Here is a 21,921-nt window from a genome sequence, read left to right on the forward strand (position 1 = left end):
GTTTTTACTGTGTCTTTCAATAGGCTCTAAGCTATTTCAGGGCAAAGATCATTTAAGTCAATTTTACATCCCTAACATCTAACATAATGCTTCACTTATAGTCATAGATTGTAAATGGTAAATGAATAGCTAGATAAACAAATAGTCAAGGGCAGGGAGAGGTTGTCCTGTTCCTAAAGTACATTATGGAGGCGGCCACCTCCCGCTGCAAAAAGTGAGCCATTCCTGATTTTCACCACATTCTGTACTTGTAGTCAAGAGAAGTAACCGTTCAGATAGAGATAGACGGGTCAATGGATGGATGGATGGATGGATAGATAGATAGATAGATAGACAGACACAGATTCTTTGTAGCCTAGGAACAAACAGCCTAAAATATATTTTTAAATATACCACCGAATCTCAAGGCAATGACTGAAAGGGGTTGGATCAAAGGCATTAAAACCCAGCTACATCTACTTTAAAATGTTATATAGGGTAGCACAAAACTGATGGTGGTACCCAGTGTACTGCAAGGGTACCAAATACCTGTTGAAATAAATTGCAAACAAGTCCGGGTGCAGTGGTTCATGCCTGTAATCTCAGCACTTTGGGAAGCCACGGTGGGTGGATCACTTGAGGTCAGGAGTTCGTGACCAGCCTGGCCAACATAGCGAAATCCCAACTCTACTAAAAATACAAAAATTAGCTGGGCATGGTGGCGTGTGCCTGTAATCCCAGCTACTTGGGAGGCTGAGGCATGAAAATCACTTGAATCTGGGAGGTGGAGGTTGCAGTGAGCTGAGTTCATGCCACAGCACTCCAGCCTGGGCAACAGGGTGAAACTCTGTCTCAAAAAAATAAATAAATAAAATAAATTGCAAACAAAAACCAAGTGCAGATTAGGTCTAAACAAATTATTTTTTACTTAAGACAGTAATCCCCAACTTGAACACTACCAGCTTCAGAATCATAATAAGGTATCCTTGAATTCACATTTACAGGCAGCATTGCCAATAGACAAAATAAATGCTTCTCAAACACAAGGATGACTATTTGTCAAGTATAAATAGACGACGGTGTGATTAATAAAATCCAAATACATTTAAAGATGGTATTGAATTAATAATCAGTTTATCATTAAATATTTTCTCAGCTAATATAAGTATTAATGAGTCCTTGAAAATGTTGGCATTATTTAAAGCATCTCATGCCAACAAAAGGATTGAGAATTGCTAGTGTAGGGTTCTTTATAAACTCTGCAGAGGAGGCTGGAATTTCTGGGTTCCAGTGCCTTAATATGTATATATGTAAGCTAACCTCTTTACTTCCTTTCACAAAGATTATTAACAAAAATAGTTGCAATGTATTAAGCTTTACTGATGAACATAACGAGAATGGACTTACATTTGGAGTAATAAATTTGAAGTACTAAAAGGAAAGTAAACAATTATGTACATACATGCTAAAACCGATATAAAAATCTATTAATTTAATTTATTGGGTCTCCTCCATAGATATGCTCATCTACAGAGTGTACTGAAACTTTCTCTTAGCACAAAGTTAACTGAGCCCCTCAGGCTGCTTCGAACCTGTTTTCCCACTTCCACTTTGTAAAGAGCTCCAAGTTCACTAACAAAGTGGTCCTTCTTTAACAGCAATAACAAGAAATGGGGAGGAAGAATAGATAGGAACTCAACAGCAACTCTAAGGCGGGTTGATTACCTGGTCCTCCTTAAACTGGGGGCTCTTGTTAAACTCACTTTGCTTCCTGAAGAAAAGCTGGGCCAAGATGCGGCCTGCTGTAGCCTGGATATAATCGTCCATGTCAAGGGTTTGAAGCTGATAGTGTAAACCAAAAGAAGATATGTCAGCATCTAAAAGAAGATATGTCAGCATCTAACTACTCAGATCCCTGCAGAGATCTTACAGCTGTCAAGGCATTTGCTGTACTACACAGTACTTGGCTACCTGCACAGCTATTGAGAGGTGACAACATGCTAGCGGCCCTCACTCTCGGAGCCTCCCCGGCCTCCGCGTCCGCTCTGGCAGTGCTTGAGGAGCCCTTCAGCCCGCCACGGCACTGTGGGAGCCCCTGTCTGGGCTGGCCGAGGCCGGAACCGGCTCCCTCTGCTTGCGGGGAGATGTGAAGGAAGAGGCGCGGGCGGGAACCGGGGCTGCACGCCGTGCCTGGGGCCAGCGCGACTTCCGGGAGGGCGTGGGCTCGGTGGGCCCGGCTCTCGGAGCGGCCGGCTGACGCTGCCGGCCAGGGCAGTGAGGGGCTTAGCACCCGGGCCAGCAGCTGCAGAGGGTGCGCAGGGTCCCCCAACAGTGCCGGTCCGCCAGCGCTACGCTCGAATTCTCGCCAGGCCTTAGCTGCCTCGCCGCAGGGCAGGGCTCCAGACCTGCAGCCCGCCATGCCCGAGCCTCCCCCAACACTGGCCATGGGCTCCTGCGCTGCCCGAACCTCCCCGACAAGCGCCGCCCCCTGCGCCATGGCTCCCGGTCCCACCAACTGCCCAAGGGCTGAGGAGTGCAGGCTCGCCTGGGACTGGAGGGCAGCTCTGCCTGCAGCCCCCGCGCCGGATCCACTGGTTGAAGCCAACTGGACTCCTGAGTCTAGTGGGGACTTGGAGAACCTTTATATCTAGCAACTGGATTGTAAATACACCCATCAGTACTCTGTGTCTAGCTCAGGGTTTGTAAATACACCAATCAGTACTCTGTATCTAGCTAACCTAGTGGGGACTTGGAGAACTTTTCTGTCTAGCACTCAGGGTCTAGCTCAGGGATTGTAAATGCACCAATCAGTACTCTGTATCTAGCTAACCTAGTGGGGACTTGGAGAACTTTTCTGTCTAGCACTCAGGGTCTAGCTCAGGGATTGTAAATGCACCAATCAACACTCTGTCAAAATGGACCAAATCAGCTCTCTGTAAAACAGACCAATCAGTGCTCTGTAAAATGGACCAATCAGCAGGATGTGGGTGGGGTCAGATAAGGGAATAAAAGCAGGCTGGCAGAGTCAGCAGCAGCAGGCTGGTGTGGCACCATTCCATGGTGTGTAAGCTTTGTTCTTTCCCACTTTACAATAAGTCTTGTTGCTGGTTACTCTTTGGTTCCACGCCCACTCACCGTGAAGGTCTGCAGCTTTACTCCTGAAGCCAGCGAGACCACGAACTCACCAGAAGGAAAAAACTGTGGACCCGTCTGAACATGTGAAGGAGCAAACTCCGGACACACCAAATTTAAGAACTGTAACACTCACCGCGAGGGTCCGTGGCTTCGTTCTTGAAGTCAGCCAGACCAAGAACCCACCAATTCTGAACATACTATGACCTCCTGCAAGTGGTCATCTTGTGTACCAGTTTCGCCTTGCCATGGGGAGCTCACATTCTCAACTCTGAGTGGTAGGGAGAGTCTGATAACTAGAGGGCCTGAAGCATCTGAAACTTTCAGGGATGGATGGTGCAGGACCTAGAGACAAAAGGGCTTCTCAGAATTCCATGCCCAGAGGCTGCCAAATAGTTGGTTCTGGTGCTCTGCAGTCAGAGACTGATGGTCTGTCTCCGCTGGGGCCAGTAATCACCGTCTGCTGGGCCGGGATGTTTAGTGGGCTGGGTCTGATGCTCTGTGTCTGCCTTTGCGTATACGGCTCTTGCTGTCCTTATTCTTCTTCCCACTCTTGACATTCTGTTTCTCAGTCTGCCTCTCAGTTTCTGTGTGTGTGTGTGTGTGTGTGTGTGTGTGTGTGTGCGCGCGCGCGCCTACCTCTCAATGAGTGTTTCTCCCTGTGTTTATGTGTGCACGCCTCTGCACATCTGCGTCTGAATCTGTCTTGTCTGCATGTGTGTCTGTGTGTGTTTGTCTTTATGTATGTCCTTGTGTCTGCCTTTCTTCGTGTATAGGCCTGTCTGTATATTGGCATGCGTGTGTGTTTCTTTTCTTCTGTCTCTCTATGGGTTTCTGTCCCTCTTTGTGTGTATGTCTGTGTCTCCTACTTGTGTATGGCTGTGTTCTTCTTTTCTTTGCGTCACTCTTTTCATGTCTGTTTCTCTGTGTCTTTCTCTTTATTGGGGCTGTGTGTCTGTGTGTGTATGTGTGCCTCTTCCTCTCTGGGCATCTCTCCGTGTATCTATCACTGTGCTGTGTCTGTCCCTCTGTATGTGTGTAACACTCTCTGTGTTTCTCTCTGGGTATATGTTCCTTCTGTCTCTCTGCCTGTCTATCCTCCCTCCCTCCTTTTTCTTTCACACTCCTGATGCAGAACACATCCCCCGTCACCCCATGAGAAGCACTTCCCATCACTTACTCTGATGGGGGTTGGCGGATTATCCTCCATCAAGGTGCAAATCAGACATTCCTGAGGGTGGGTGAGGAGTGAAAAAACTTCCTCCTACCCCCAAATTCTGATTCATTTATTTATTTCCTGTTGTAAATCAATTATTGTTTCATTTAAAACTCCGTACTTCCGTTCTCTTTTTAAAATATTTGTACTCTTGTAATTTGGGATTTGTATTTAATGGTTTTCAATTGTCATTTTTATCTTCTATAATTTTAAGCTTTAATTTGTTGGTATTAGCCTTTCATATCACATTAAATCTTATTTTGCCTCCAAAATAATTTTGATTTTTAACATTTTGCCTTTGTCATATTTTGCACATACATAACATTTTTATTCTAATCATTTTTCTATTCTCTTATTCACTTTTTAAACTTTAATTTGCTATCTTTGAGTTTTCCCTTATTTTCCTATTTTATTTGATCTGATTTTGCTTTATGATTTGTTCTTATTATGGCTATTGAGAATGATGGCCAAGAGGGTGGCAGTCACAGTGAGACCCACACCGAAATTCGGGGTCACCAGAATCCTCCTTCCCTGCCATCCCCTGCCAATAACACCTACAGCCAACTTTCTGCTTTTTCTCATATAGCTCTCCATAAACCTCTCGCCAGGTAGGCCTAGGAAGGTTTTGAGACCAAGGTGCTAGAATTTGCCAGTCTCCCTCAAAGAATGGAGGGAGTCATCCTGGGAAATGAGTTTCACCAGGATCAGGTCCACCTTTGGACTTAGGCCCCGTAGAGACTGCAGAATTCACCTGTGCTTCTCCCTGGAGGCCTTGTTGGGTCTCCTTGTAGAAAGAACCACAGCGAAGAGAAATGCCTGTCTGTTCCCAGACTCACCCCAGGGGTGCCCAATCAGACTGTTTTATTTTCCACCCAGTCTCAAAAAGCAACCTAGTCCTAAGGATTTTTAAAATCTAAATTCACAATGTATCCCTCTCTCAAACCCATCATTTCATCTAATTAAGGAGCCCAGGAGTGAATTTTTTAAAGCAAATAATTATTTAATGCAGTGAACAATTTATCTTAGTCTGTTTTGTATACACAGGTCATCATAGATTTCCCAAAATAAAGAATGAAAGGGAAGAAATTCTACCTTGGTACTCCTGAAGTTTCTCTTCATATAGAAGAAACTCTCTCTCCCTCCCCCTCTCCCACCCTTTCCCCCTCAAGTATACTTGAAAAGTAAGTTGGGCATGCTCACTTCATCTCCTCCCTCTTTTTGCTTGGGAGCTGGCAAACCTTCCAAGAACATGCACTTTTACTTTATGCCATAAGGTATACAAAGACCTGCCTCAACATGGGGAGGCCTATCCAATTCTGGGGACCACTATTAGGAAACCCACCTGCCCACAATATTAGTACATTCTCTAATACGTGATTTATTACTAATAAAAGTGATTTGGATCTCTATATGTTGACTTTTTGATCTTTATTTCTGGGTTCAAAATTTCAAGCATTAAGAGAGAATGTGACATATTGGATCCCTTTTTAAAAAGATGAGAAGACTATTTGATTCTCCTGTTCACATGTTAATTCATCCAGTTTATTTATTCATTCATTTAATACACATCTACTCAGGGGTCCCTTTGGTCCAGACACATTGCTTACCAGAATATTGTGCAGAACACTGACACTTGGCAATCTCTCTCAAGCTGGCTTATTCTCACCTGGTCTTCAGGGTTATAGGCAAGAATGAAAAGCAAATCCTAATCACATGTGCTCTTAATGTAATGCTGGGTTCCAATAGTGAAAAATACCACATCTTCAATGTGAATGTTGAATTCTATGGTACCCTGAGTGCCAATAATCCCCACCTAAGGAGGAAAATGCTGTCTATTTAACTTTAAGCAAATAAAATGTACACTTGTTGTCTTGGTGAAATTATTGGTCACACCCCTTTGATTCTCCAGAGAGCCTAATTAAGATGATCAATTATATGGATACCATCAGAAAATCTAATTCATTATTCAATCAAATATTCATTAAGAATAAGTATTAATAGTGAAGAACAGATGAATAAAAGCACGTGATTATACAGGAACTCCTTAGTAAGGGTAAGAGTGGAAGGTAGAGGCCATCCCTAACTCCTTCACATAAAATCTCCTAGCCCCACAAAAATCAAAAGATAATAAAGTAAATGTTCCTTAAAATGTATTAGTGAGTTCAATACACAGAGCATTATGAAAAAGGGTATCAATCACCATGTTCTAATTAAGGGTTACAAATGATGCTCCCTAACACAACAGGCAGAAGATTTACATTTCAGTGTTTTACCGCCCCCGTGCCTTCCTTTGCACTTGCTTAGCAAAAATCATCCTTCTAGGATAGGAACATCCTAACAATCTTCCTTAAAAGGGCTTAAAAAGTAAATTTGTATACAAATGCTCACACACAAACACAACAAAATGAAGTCTAATCCTTGAAATATAATTTGTGAAAAACCACAATGCCCTTTTCCAATTTATTAAAGCCTTCACTTCTAAAAAGATAAAACAAGACTTTTGCTATGATGACATAATGAGTAAATTCCAGTCTGGTTTTAGTTCTTTCTTTCAAGATGGAGAAAGGTACAGACTTCTTAGAGAAGCCCATTCCATCTGTGTATACTATTGCTGATTTCCCCAGGGAAATCCGTGAAACTCTGGAAGAACCACAGCCAAATCATTATAGAAACATGCTACACAGCTTGGCTTTTCTTATGGTACCCATGTAATTGATCATCCAAATCAGGTTTTCTGGAGAGTTAAAAATGGTGATCAATAATTTCACCAAGACAAGTATACATCAGGGATACCCTGGACAAACTGGAATATGGCCACTCTACTGATGCTCCATGTCTCCCCAGCTACCCACACTCACATTGCACTGAGAGGCAATCTGTTATTTCACACTCTCCCAAGGGCAGCACCTTCCACTATGCATTACCTGAGGATGCAAAACTGTAAAACCTCAGCAAGCATTCCAGACCTTTCATCATTGTGATAACATCTTTACCACTTCTGAAATATTTTTAGCCTCTTTTCATGCACGTCTTGAATCATTCTGTCTCATTAAACTCAGAAACTACCTTGCAGGATCTTCATGTTTTCCTCTGTAGCAACTGTGCCCACAAAGCCATTAGGACTGAGTCATTCTATGTTATTAACAACTGAAGCAAAATGAAAAATACCTCCCATTTGCTTCTTTCTGCATTAAAAAGCAAATTCCCCCCCAAAAAATGTTTAGAGATAAATTACCTTTCCACATCCACTTAACACATAGTGCATTTTGTTTGCATTAAAATGAAAATGTGGCTGTCATAATCCATTGTAATTCTGTTACAAATTCTGAGTGTACTCAAAGTGAGGACATTTTGATGCTTACAAAAGAAAAAGGAAAAAGAAACCCCATTAGCCAACATCCTTTTTAGCAACTTAGCAATTCATACAATCATAATAATAATTAATATTTATGCAGCCCTCACCAAGAACATGCAATTTTCTATGTCTTTTACATTTATTATGTCACTTCTTCCTCACAACCACCTTATAAGTTCAGTGGCATTATTCTCCCCATCTTACAGATGACGGAATTAAAATCTAACTTGGTTGAGGAATTTACATAGGTCTTCACAGGTAAGAAATGGCAGAACTAGGATTTGAACCCAGGGAATCTGACACCACAATGATACAATATAACCAGTTGAGCATTTAAAAACAAATGAAAAGAGAACTCTCACAGGCATCTAGTCTTTTCATTAATATAATTATCTATAAGCAGAGAAGTTTAGTTCCTAAATCCACATTGAAGCCTCAGTCAACCATTGAAAACATGATTGCATTATCTGCAGCAAATTTCTTCCCATAGAAAGAACGGGTGAGTTTATGACTCTTCAGAGATACAAATTATAGCAAATTTTCTGTTAATTATATCATAATCTTTCTGCCAATACATTATAATTTCCTGTGGAAGACCTTCATTAAGGAAAATAAAAAACAACTCAACTTCAACAAGATTTTGTCATTAGGAAAAATATAAGATGTACTTTTGAGTCCATTATCCAACTTCTATTATATATACCTACTAGTCAATTTTCCCTGGACTTAGCTGACTGCTGCCCTAGAAACATAAATACTCATGCTCTCTTTGTGTCATACCTTCAGGGTGATATGTCTTTTGAGATATGGTACATAATACATACCTTCAGGGTGATATGTGTTTTCAGATATGGTACCTACCTTAACTTGCCTGGAAGCAATGTCTCAGTTGCAGAAAAAAATACATCATCAACATTCAAAGTCTGAAGTTCATCATGTGTGGAAAAGAAGAGTAAGGAAAAACAGTCTTCATTCACCACATTCTTTATCCAGTATAGTATATTTTTAGGGAAGAAGATTACTTGGCCAGCTATAACATTGTATGTGTAACTATTTTACCATCATCATCAACTATCCCAATCTATGCTGTTCCCTAAAATATAAGCAGAAAAACATAACCAACATCACTTTGGAGCAATGTTTCTCAACATCTTTCCATTACTTTCCCTCTAAGTTATGCTTTTAGACTTTTTTTCTATTACCACCCTTTGCAATTTTAATACCGTACATATACTGTAGATCAGTATACTGTATAAATCTATTGTTTATACACTCTATGCATATCTATTCATTATACATAAAAAGGGTAAGACTTTTGTCTCCCTCAAAAGTTGTTACCCCGTTGGGGGCAATATCAGCTCCTATTAAGACTGCATGTTTTACACTTTGAGAGGCCGAGGCAGGTGGATCACCTAAGGTCAGGAGTTCAAGATCAGCCTGGCCAAAATGGTGAAACCCTGTCTCTACTACAAATACAAAATTAGCCAGGAGTGGTGGCGCATGCCTGTAATCCCAGCTACTTTGGAGGCTGAGGCAGGAGAATCACTTGAACCCGGGAGGCAGAAGTTGCAGTGAGTGGAGACTGTGCCATTCCACTCCAAACTGGGCAACAAGAGCGAAACTCCATCTCAGAAAGCAAACCAAAAACAAAGACTGCATATTTTAAAGTTTAAAAAGACTGAGGTCACTTGGATAGGATGTGTGCATGTTCTTAATTGGTTGTACAAGTAGGAATGTATGTGTTTGTGTGTATGTATACATACAGATATGTGTGTGCTTTCCAGATAAGAAAAAGTCTACATACAATTTTAACAATGACAGCTAACATGTAGTGCCTTTAATATATGTCAGGTATTCATGTGATCACTTTACTTGATTCAGCCTGATTATTCCTTACATCAATCCTATGAAGCATGGTAATATTATTATCCCTGTTTTACAAAAGAGAAAACTTTGGAGAGAACTTATTTTCCAAGATTACTCAGCTAGTCAATGGAAAAGCTGAGATTTGGACCCAAGCAGTCTGGCTCCAAAGTCTATACTTTTTATTCATACTAAACCATATTTTGATTCTGCTTCTATAAAATTATATACTTTCTCATCCTCTAATCTGTTCCTCAGTATTACCCTGTGAGGTAGGCAGAGAAGATACCATTATTTCTGTTTTACCAGAGACTCATGGTCACAAAATGGAGCAGCCACAGGGGCAGACAAAAAAGAAGTCTTCGTTCTGTCTACACGGACATGTATAACTCAAATTCAGATTGGTATTAAAGATACAGAGGAAAGGTGGCCCTCTAAAGAGCTCTCTCTTCATCCATAAGCAAGGAGCAGCAGCAATGTGTACCTATTCATATCAGGGCACCAATTACTCCAGATACAGAGCAGAGATTGCACAGGAGTCAGTAGGATCTTCGCGGTGAAGCCAGGCACACCAGCCAGCTTGCCCCCCCTACTCTCAGGGTCCCTTCCAAAGCTTCCATGAAGACACCCAGAAGCAGAAGCAATCTCCCTGGACGATAGGAGTAGAGGGACTTCTTCACATACTGTTGCTTGGTTTCTTACCCTGATTGTGAGAAACAGTAATCTCACAATTTTCTGGGCATCCAGAGAATATTCAACTCCATGTAGCTCACATTATGAACTCTCAGGACTGCCTGAACAACCTCCTCAGGCTGAGCTGGGTCCCGGGGTCTATTTTCTACTAGAGAAGGCTCCAGACCCATTTCCCTAGCTTGGAGTTTCTTTTCAGGGGTCTCCCCTCCCCCAAGGAAAGTCCACTGAGCTGCCTTTTCTTCTACTGTTCTGCTACTGCTCAGTCAAGGCCATGAAAATGAATCTTTTAGAGATTATCCTCTTTTATATATTTTGTCTAGGTGGAAAAAGACAAGAAGTCAGAAAACATGAGCTTTGTGCCAGTGAATCCAATGACTACAGTTTATCTTTAGAAAACCGAACTAATCTCTCTGGCCTCCTGTTCTCTTATAAGTAACAAAAGAATAGTTTGGTCTCATGTAAAGGAAACTCTAATCTCTCTCTCTCTGTTGTAAATTCTAAAATTGAATGCATTGTCCAAGAATAAGAAAGAGGGCTTTCTTAACCACAACAAAAACATCACATAAAATCGGCTACGTGTCTTTAACTAGATCACCAGGGAAAGACCAAACTCTCAAAGTTCTGTGAGGGCTTAGTCACTACTGCTTCCCCAGTGTCTGGAATGCAAAAGGAAATCAATAAATACTTTTGGGAATTAATGAATTATTTGAAATTCAAGTAAGGACACTCATTTTACCTCCAGCTATCTCTATTTCACTAGACTTCAAGAACATTCTGAAAAGTCTGAACCACAAAAGGGCATCCAATTGGCCTGATCTTAGACTCCAGACTGAACACAGCAAACTACTTTGTTATTCTGATTGCTGTTATTTTCCTTAGAGAAAAGCTGCTGTTTCTTTGATCATTAAATCAGAGCTACTGGTTTTAGCTTTGGCTCAGAGGACCAAACAGTGATCTTATTTTAACAATAGTGTGTGAAAAATGATTTCATACTGAAGAAAAGAGTTCAAAGTGATGCCGAATATAATTTAAACAAACAGACTAATGCTTAAAGGCACTTGTAACTAATCTAGTTGAATATATAGCCAAAGCATAAATGTTTGTCTATCTCTTAGTTAAGCAGATTTTGTAACAACTAAAATAATACTCTCAGGACAAACAACTTAGATGCTTAAGAGGAGAGTGTGGGCAAACTAGTTATACCTGAGCAAGACAGTCATGTTCATCGGTGTTGAAGTGCCAGTGAAGGGCCTGGAGGCCATTGCTTTTTATCCTAAGGGTCCCCAGAGTCATTTGTGATCTCTGACTGTTCAAGTTGGTGCCAAAGGCCTATTCTTCATTGCTGAGATAGTCTTTGACATTGTTCCTGTACTGGGCCCACTGAATTGTACCACCAAGGAACTGAAACACCTGGAAAACCATAAACAATCCACCATAAGCATGGAGGCCACCTCCTAAGAGCATGGGGCCATCATGGCCTATAGAATAAGAAGGAAGCAAAAGGGAAAAGGCAATGGTAGTGAGGTGACTTTTGGAGTCCCAGAAAGGAAGAGGAGGAATGGGTCTGTAAGAGTCCAGGAATGGCAATAGTAACACATGCAGTGCTCTCAGTCTAGACCCTGTTAGACATTTAAAAAGACACCTAGGGTGGCAAGAGAATAGGGGAATTTCCATTTGTCCACGTGCAATTCTCTACACTAGTCAGACATGGAGCTATCTACTGAAGAACATTTCTGTCTTATCATTTTAATGCACATGAAGGTAATTCTATGGTGTAGTACAGAGGACTCTCAAACCCCACCAATAAAGGGGACACCAGTTTTTCACATAAACCTCAGAAATGCAGTGAGTTCTTTAGACCACTCATAAATGCTTGGCAGGCTGGGAAGAAAATAGGCAGAACTATAAACTGAACCAGATTCTACAATAGGAGCCAAATCACCAATCAAGTGCCAGATGTATAGAAAGAATAGAAAACTGGTGACCCTACTTAGACTTCCTTCTAACATATTCAATCACTCACCTAATAATTACCTTTAAACAAGAGCCATACTACTTATATGTTGTGGCCATGGACAAATGTGGACTAATGCCTCAAAACTGGGAAGAACAATTAACAAATACGTGTCCAATACTCCAGCTTTCACTTCAATGTTTCTATTGTGCTTCCAATCATAAACACCAAAAATATTTCCTGAGGTTCACTTATACTTTCAAATGGAATACATGCTCATTCAAACAAAACTAGGACAAATATTTTTACTTAACAGTGCCCAGGCTTATGCCCAAAATATTTAACAACCTATTTAACAACCTTGTTAAATATAAATTTTTAACAAAATATTTACTTAAATATTTAAGAACCTAAATACTTAAGAACAGAAGCAGTTAGCTGGTATGGCCACACTAGCATGTACTAGATGAATATCCATTCTGCAACCAGGACACAAGTGCATAGTGAAGTGGTGAAGAGTCCAAACTCTGGAGCTGAGCCACCACGGTTCAATTCCTAACCCCACCATTTATTCACTGTGTGGCCTGGGGCAAGTTATTTAGCCTCTCTGGGCCTCAAGTTATTCATCTATATGATGGGGCTAATAACATTGCTCTCATAAAACTCTGAGAGGATTAAACTGGTTAATGGATTCAAAGCTTGGTCCTGCATATAGTAAATGTACAATAAATGTTAGCCTTGTTCCTTTTAAATAAGCACAAGTAGGCTTGCTCCACTTTGATAATACCTGTATTTTAATTGGCATAATAAGGATGCTCCAAATTCATAAAACAGATATTACCCTTCCTAGTAATTCAAAGTAGTACATCCTTACACATTACTTTGGACAATGTATAGAATTACTCTTATTTTACAAATTAGAAAATTAGAGTAAAAACAGCTCCTTACATTTAGCTAATAGAAGAATTGTAACCAAAACTCCGGTTTTCTTACTACCATTCCAGGAAGCTTGCCATTTGGACCACATCTAAGCACTACAGAGCTGTGGCAGTGTCCCTTATCCTTTAACCCTTTTGTCATCTTTAAATGATGACTTGACATCATTTAAACCATAGTCACTTTAATCTCCAAAATGCGGGGCATGGAGAGGAGGGCAAGGATCCTTAATATCTATGTAACCATCAGATATCCACCAAAACTTTATTTTTTAGTGAAGGAAACAGAAAATTATCATTAGAATATCACAGTAAAAATTGCTGCAGCAAGATCCCTTGACAGGTGCTAAAATTACTGATTGAAAGGTAAACCATAAATAATATTTGCATATTCTTGAAGTATCTCTCCCAAATATTTGATAATTGCCAAGGAAAAATGGTAATTTTATTTTATTTTTAAAAGTTTTTTGTAGAAACAGGATCTTGCCATATTGCCTGGGCTGGTCTTGAACTCCTGGGCTCAAGTGATCTTCTCACCTTGGCCTCCCAAAGTGCTGGGATTCCAGGCACTTTAGTGTCACCACACTTGGCACTTCTGGTGAGCCACTGCACCTGTCTGGAAAATAGTGATTTTATAGTGGAGGATTCTGGTAGACACCACCTTAGCCAAATGATCAAGGTTAACCACCTATAATACACATCGACATCACATACCCACGATTTGATGCACTGAGAAGGGCAGATCGCCTCCAGTCTATGGTAGCCTTCCCTGGAAGGCTTAATTCCAATTTAATCATGAGAAAACATCAAACAAACCTAAATTGAGTGACATTTTACCAAACTACTGAACAGTAATTACTGACTCTTCAAAAGTGACAGGATTATATAAAACAGAAAGATAAGAACTATTACAGATTGGAGGAGACTAAGGAAATGTGACAATTACATGAACTGGATCCTGGAACATAAAAATGACATTACAGGAAAAACTAGTGAAATCTGAGTAAGGTTTATAGTTTATAGTATTGTGCCAGGTTTTGAAAATTCTTTTATCGTTATGTGGATGTTAACATAAGGATAAGCTGAAAGAAAGTTATTCAGGGAATATCTTTGCAACTCTAAAGTCTAAAGTCTAAAAGTATCTCAAAACAAAAATTAAAAAGAAAGAAAAGAGGAAGAAGGAAGGAAAAATCATGAAAAATATCCATGACATCTTTTCCCTGGGCACATGACTACTCTATGTTTCCCACCATCCCTTACAGTCAGGTTTTGCCATATGACTGAGTTTTAATCAATAGACTATGAGCAGAAATGCTGTGTGTCATTTCCAGGCTCAGACTTTAAAAAAAAAAAAAAGGTAATTCCTCCACTGTTTTCCCTCACACTTTCAGCAGGTGGGTGTAATGATGCCCTGGTGGGAAGGGCAGATCCATTAGATGGAAGGAGCCTGGGTCCCCAGGTCACTGTAAAGAAAACCCACCAGACCAGGGAAAAACACCCATCTCAAACTCTTGCATATACAAGCAATAAAGCTCTGTTGTATTTTACCATTATACATTTGGTAGGTCTATTTTTTACCACAAACTAAAATGAAAACATATTTATAACTTTTTGAGCTCTTATTTCTCACTAGGGTATGCTACAAGTTTTATTATTTGAAATGTTTATCTCCATCACAAGGGCTAGACATAACTAATAATAAATTTGGCAAGTACAAAGAGCTGCTGATTGCAGTATCTGTCAAAGGGAGAAACTGAATATATAAGATATAACTCTTCATTATATGACTTGAGTTTATTTTCCTGGAATATATCCAATCACAAAAGAATATTGTTTTCCTCAGAAAAACTGAGCCAAGTAGATTCTTCTTTATATCATACTGGTAAAGGAGAAAAAGCAATACTACTAAGTTCCAGTAAGAAATTTTCCCCATCTCTATGTTAATCTACCTTTATAATCATTCGGGTGGAAAAGGCTGATAAGACAATGTTGGGCAATTCCTTCTAATTACTCACTTTGAAATGTCTACTATTAACAGGACTGATCAATATTCTCATTATGCAAATGTTTCTTATCTATTGTTCAACTTTCATATGACCACTGGATTATCAGAGATGTATGAGAATGTACTATATAACAGACACTGTGAAGAGTTAGTAAATTTAGAAGACACAGATCCTTGCCTCAAAGATTTTACAATGTATGATTCATTCCAGCTAACAAATATACAAGGAAAATTAAACAGGAAAAAAATGTGTTTTATGGTACCCTGAGAACAAGATGGGAAAATCACCTTCTTGGTCCCATAGATAAAACTTAAATAAGTACTTTAAATATTTTATCACCTCAAAATCAATGCCATACATTTAAATTCCTTTGTGGGAGAGGCTCAATACAAATCCCCACTGCTCCCACCCCCACCATTACCCATTCCGGAAACACCCTTGTTCTCAGGAGAACCTTAACCCTGCAGGCATTCGGTGGGTATTGGCTTCTAATACAGGCATCAGAGAATGCTGGGAAGGACCCCTAACCTTGTGAAGTTAAAACAAAATGAAAATGTTGTATTCATTCAGCTCTACTCTACATAGCAATATGACTTTAGTCTAGTTCCTTAACCGTGCTAGGTCAGTTTCCTCATCTGTATACAATTATGACTGGATTAAATGACTGTCTAGCTCTGCCACTTGAGTTGGTGATATAATTATTTTGAGAAATAACATCAAACTGCTAGCTTCCCAACACTCTCATTTTTTAAGATTCCATTGGACATAATAATAAAGATATTCAGGCTTGGCACCATGGCTCATGCCTGTAATCCCAGCACTTTGGGAGGCCGAGGTGGTCAGATCACTTGAGCACAGGAGTTCAAGACCAGCCTGAGCAACAGGGCAAAACCCCCGTCTCCACCTAAAGTACAAAAATTAGCCAGGCATGGTGGCTCATGCCTGTAATTCCAGATACTCAGGAGGCTGAGGCATGAAAATCACTTGAACCTGGGAGGAGGAGGCTGCAGTGAGCCAAGATTGTGCCACTGCCCTCCAACCTAGGTGAAGGAGTGAGACTGTCTCAAATAAAAAAGATATTCAACATTCGAGCAATTCATTTCCCCAAATAAGTACTCCATATATAATTTATAATGCCAATCTAATGGCATAATAGAAGAAAACTCAAACTTCAGGATGGCTACTGAGTGATCATATGGACAAGACCAGACGAGTCCAGCTCCAAACAACTTCTGTTATAGCTCATGTGCATTCACTCAACAAATATTGACTGAGGACTCACTATGTTCAGGACACTGTTCTAGATGCTTCAGTTTTACTGGTAGACAAAACAGACAAAAATTCCCTGCCTTCATGGTGCTTACATTGTAGTAGGAGAGTCAGAATTAACTAATTAATAAAAAATTAATTAATTAAAAAGTGATAAGTACTATGAGAAAAAAATTAAACAGGGGAAGACCAGAGGGTGGAATGTCAGAAGGAGTCATTTTAATTAATAAGATGATCATATAAGCCTTGTCTGGAGTTTAGCATAGAGTTCTATGCTAGTCTCAGTTATATTGGTGATACACTATGTGCCCTTAGGCAAAGAATATAAAGTCGTGTGCCTTATTCACTCTTCAGATAAATGGATAAAGTCATAAGCCCCACTCCTTGCCAACAACCCACTTCAGGAGTAAGAACTCTTGTTTCCTTGGAAGAAGATTGTGTCTACATCTAGGATAGGAAAAAAAAAATCAATAGAATCCAGAACATTCTGTTGTTGACAGAGAGCAATGATACTTTCAAGAATGTCAACACAATAGAGGCTTTCAAGAACTCACACAAAGCCAGACTGTGACAATCTGAGCTTCAAATATGTAATAGTTATACTGTGGTTAATTGGAATATATTAAACCTATGAAAGATCCTATGTTCATAGTGATACTCTAAGGTTAAAAGGTAATATAGGTCCCAGCACTTTGGGAGGCCGAGGCGGGCGGATCACGAGGTCAGGAGATCGAGACCATCCTGGCTAACATGGTGAAACCCCGTCTCTACTAAAAAAATACAAAAAACTAGCCGGGCGAGGTGGCGGGCGCCTGTAGTCCCAGCTACTCGGGAGGCTGAGGCAGGAGAATGGCGTAAACCTGGGAGGTGGAGTTTGCAGTGAGCTGAGATCTGGCCACTGCACTCCAGCCTGGGTGACAGAGCGAGATTCCTTCTCAAAAAAAAAAAAAAAAAAAAAGGTAATATAGGGTGTTGAGAAAGGTAATCATAATATAAAAGGATAAAGTAATAGAATATACGCTATATTTTATTTTATTTACATATTTATTTATCTTATTTTATTTTTGTTTATTCATTTATTTATTTTGAGATGGACTCTTGCTCTGTCGCCCAGGTTGCAGTGCAGTGGCACAATCTCAGCTCACTGCAACCTCCGCCTCCCAGATTGAAGCAATTCTCCTGCCTCAGCCTCCCAAGTAGCTGGGATTACAGGTTCAGGCCACCATGTCCGGCTAATTTTTGTATTTTTAGTAGAGATGGGGGGGTTCACCATGTTGGACAGGCTGGTCTCAAACTCCTGACCTCAGGTGATCTGCCTGCCTCGGCCTCCCCAAGTACTGGGATTACAGGTGTGAGCCACTGCACCCGGCCTATGTGCTACATTTTAATAAGTAAAAGAGTATTACTATAAGAACTTTGTTTCTTCTATTAATAATATAAATTATTTTTAAATTATGAATATATACTTTTTCTGTTTAGGCACAGCAGTAAACATAGGTTAAAAGGTAATATAGGGAACCACTTCAGAAGGTTATGATAAAAATCCAAAGATTGTGCCACTGCCCTCCAACCTAGGTGAAGGAGTGAGACTGTCTCAAATAAAAAAGGAGACAGTATTTTAGAAAAATTTTAATTCACCATAAAATGGAAAGGATTAGCAGTTGTCTCTTCTCCCATTCAGGGGGAAATAAATATACATTTAGATTTCTCACACTCCTGGCAATGCTTCCACATCACTCTTCCTTCAACTCTTCACCTGCCATATTTGCTACGGACCCACTGCAGAGAGATGGGATAAGATCTATCCATTAATGAACTCCTTCTAGTTAAAACTTAGAGATTTTGGGTAATTCTTCTAACAGATGATCAATCCACTGGAACCCGGGTTACTTTTCATACTTTATTGACACTTCACTGGGCTTCACAAACCTGGAACAGTCTCTTCCTTTGACATCATCTCCTGAACTTGCATACCACAGAAGAATTTTTAAATATACAATGGGAAAACCTGAGTTTTAAGAATGGAAAAATCAAAGAAACACCAAATATGGTCCTAAGAAGGAAGCAACCAATTAAAGGGCACTCTTTGTCAAAGCCATCACAGCACTAACAGATCATTGACATGCATCAAGGGTTTGTTCTGTAGAGACAGCATGCTGAGGAGCTGAGAATGCCAAAAAACATAAACTGCAATCTCTACCCTCAAAAAGTGAGCTGCAATTTTCCTTTTCATAGAAGCTACCCTCCAGAAAAAATAAACACACTGCAGAGAAACCTCTGTATCATTCCAGTGCCCAATGGTCATACCAATGACCCAAGTATACAATGTGAGATTGTGGATAATGACTGCAGGATCCCTGAGGCAATCATACAAGTTCAGAGGAACTCATTTTGAATAATGTTCTGTGTGTATTTGCTGACAAACACTGACGTTATGGCTACCACTCGGGGTGGCACAGATTCTCACTTCTTTTGTGTTCCTAGTGTGAATGAACACTGTCTGTAAACATGGACCTCTTTTGTAAATTCACAAAGCTTTGGAAGCAAAAGAAATTATTTCTTAAAAAATAACAAAACTTCAATGGTTATAATTTCATTTCTGGGTGGGCCACTTAATGCCTCCAAATACAGCAATTTCCTTCTGAGCATGGTTCACTGTTTTTACCACCAACGAGCTAAATGCCATTTCCATTCCTTGCACACATCTATCAAAACTCTCTAATATCCTCGGAACTAGGTTAAGTGCTCCTGTAATACATTCTCAACACACCCTGAATGTTTCATTCAAAGTGTTCCTTTCAGTTAATAATTGTAGAATTATTAGCTACATGAATGCCTCCACTGCCAGATTATAGATTGTGTATAGCAGAAATACCATCATTAAAGCTTAGCATAAAGCCTGGCACTTAGTAAGCTTAAATGAATAAATAATTGACTCTTAACGTGATACTTATAATTCAGTACAACCACATTTCTTACCCTAAACCACTAACAAGAAGTGATCAATGCATCCAGCCTTCAACATTCTCTCCTCTTTACCTTCTAAGAGTGCTGTTAGTATAGGAGAAAATTTAAGTGGTCAATGAAACCATATACAGTATGGTTTTAAAACACATAGAAATGGTATAGCAGTACAAGATGCTAAATAAGAAATATGAATATGAATTCATGTTATTTTTCAGCTCTATTACTACCAAAAACAGTCCAACAACAGTTGCAGAAGCTATACTTTTGCCCTATGTTCACTCTCATATGTTTTGGTAGTATCCAGCCTATGGTACTTTATACTATTCTTTACCATGAGGAGCAAGAACTCTTGTTTCCTTGGAAGGAGGTTGTGTCTATACCTAAGGCAGGAAAAATCAGCAGAGTCTGGAACATTCTGTTGTTGCCAGACAGCAATGATGCTTTCCAGAATGTCAACACAATAGGAAGCTTTCAAGGGCTCACACAAAGCCAGACTGTGACAATCTGAGCTTCAAATATGTAATAGTTATATTGTGGTTAATTGGAATATATTAAACCTGTGAAAGGTTCTATGTTCATAGTGATACTCTAAGCATAAAGGGTAACAGAGGGTGTTGATAAAGGTAGTTGTAATATAAAAGGATAAAATAATAGAATATATGCTATATTTTAATGAGTAGAAGGGTATTAATATATAATACCCTTTGTTTCTTCTATTAATGATACATTTCTTTATAAATTATGAATATATTTTCTTCATGTAGGCACAATAGTAAACATAGGGAAGGGGACAGTGAGTGAACTGAGTCATACTGGGAAAAGCAGATACAGTACCCAAAATAGGGAGGACTGAGATCACCAATGACCACATACAGTTACTAGGAAGAAAGGGTGTTCAACATTTTATCAGCACTTGTGGTCGTGCGCAATTACCAAGTAAAAGAAAGATTTGACTGTGTATCAAAACTGATGGATTTGCTAAATTTCTAAATAGAGAGGATAATTACAGAGCCAATCCTCATCTCCTAGGAGAAAAAAATCTTCTGGATGTTCTTACTAATTATAGTAAAATTCTTTAAAGAATGAATATGTTTTCATAATGCCAACATACCCAGGCATTAAAATACAGTAACAGGACAATGGTTCAGGTACTGCTGGCTATGGGAAATCTAAAGACTAAATTGTTTTTCTGATAAACACCATTTAAAAGTTAAAATCAGTACGAACAAGAAGTACTTAAGAGTCTCATGATACAATACATAAAACTTCACTATTAAAAGAAAAGGAACACCATCTAATGTTCCTATAAGCAGGTCCAAAATCTCAACCAATAATTAACTTGATATTCAGTTCCTATAACATCACATGAAATTACAAAATCCCTGGAGAAAAAAAATTAAAATAATAAAACCCTAGGAAGCTATCAAAGTAAGTATAACACTTGGAAAATATAAAATCTAATACACGAGTATGAATTAAAATCATGGGGCTGATGTTTTAGGTTTAAGCATAACTTTAGAAATAGTTTTGAAATGCTTGTGTTTGTGTATAGTTTATCCCCTGTTAAAAGAATCAGAAATACTAGTTTGAGTATAATCTAAATTGCTTCAGGGAATTAATCAACTTGCAATTGTTGTTTAAATGCTTGGAAAGGTTGGATTTTTAAATTTTATGTATTTAATAATTCACCATCAAACCACATAGTGGTTGGTGTTGCTTTCCATGTTCAAAGATCTCTGGGACAAAAGACCTATCAATAAGAATTTAAAATATATAGAAAACTTCAGGCCTTAGGCTGCAATTGAGGCCCCACAAGAATATAAGTATTCATATACATTTCTGCCATGACTTAAAAGGTTACTTCAACCCTATATTCTAAGAACATTCTGCCAGAGGCGGGGTTTAGGCTTTGTAGTCCAAGAACTAAAATCAAAGATACTATGTAGGTACTTACATGCCAAGAGAGAACATTAATTTCAAAACAACTTTATAGATAAAATTTAAAATATAATAATAATCAAGTATAATTTTTTGTAATAAAGGTCTACTAATGAGAAAAATTGAACTCTTCTTTCTCTTCTTTAGGAGATAACATTTTGCTTAATTCGGATTCAAAGTTAGTGCTCCTTGTCATAAATGTTCATCCGTTAATGAGGAACAGTTGCAATTTCATCTTTGAAAATGTTTTTGTACACAGATAGGTACTGCCCAATACTAATGTCAGTCTATAAACATATTATTTTAGTTGAACATATTCATGATTAGAAAGCATTTATGAATTCTATTAGATTCTTCTCTTGATATTTGCTTTTCAGCATGTCATTACATTAATAACCTCTGATTGAAGGTAAGGTGAAAGTTCCTCAATTGCACAATTAAATGAATGCTTAAATATAGAAAGTCCCTTTACATTTGAATTGAGGTCCAAAAGTGCTGCTAAAACTATAATTTGATCTTGGAAATTACATCCACTTCAAGTCTGTGTAGGAGTGGAGATTTCACTTCTTGTTTTACCATTTGGAAACATGAGAAATGATGACATTACTTGTGAT

General features: G+C 39.1%; 1 pseudogene; it reads right to left on the minus strand.

The window, feature by feature from the left end:
• Positions 1-1,686: 1,686 nt before the first annotated feature.
• LOC115895474 lies at positions 1,687-15,558 on the minus strand (annotated as a pseudogene).
• Positions 15,559-21,921: the final 6,363 nt, after the last annotated feature.

Source organism: Rhinopithecus roxellana, chromosome 21, assembly GCF_007565055.1.
Source record: "Rhinopithecus roxellana isolate Shanxi Qingling chromosome 21, ASM756505v1, whole genome shotgun sequence".
In the NCBI taxonomy this organism is placed as follows: domain Eukaryota; kingdom Metazoa; phylum Chordata; class Mammalia; order Primates; family Cercopithecidae; genus Rhinopithecus; species Rhinopithecus roxellana.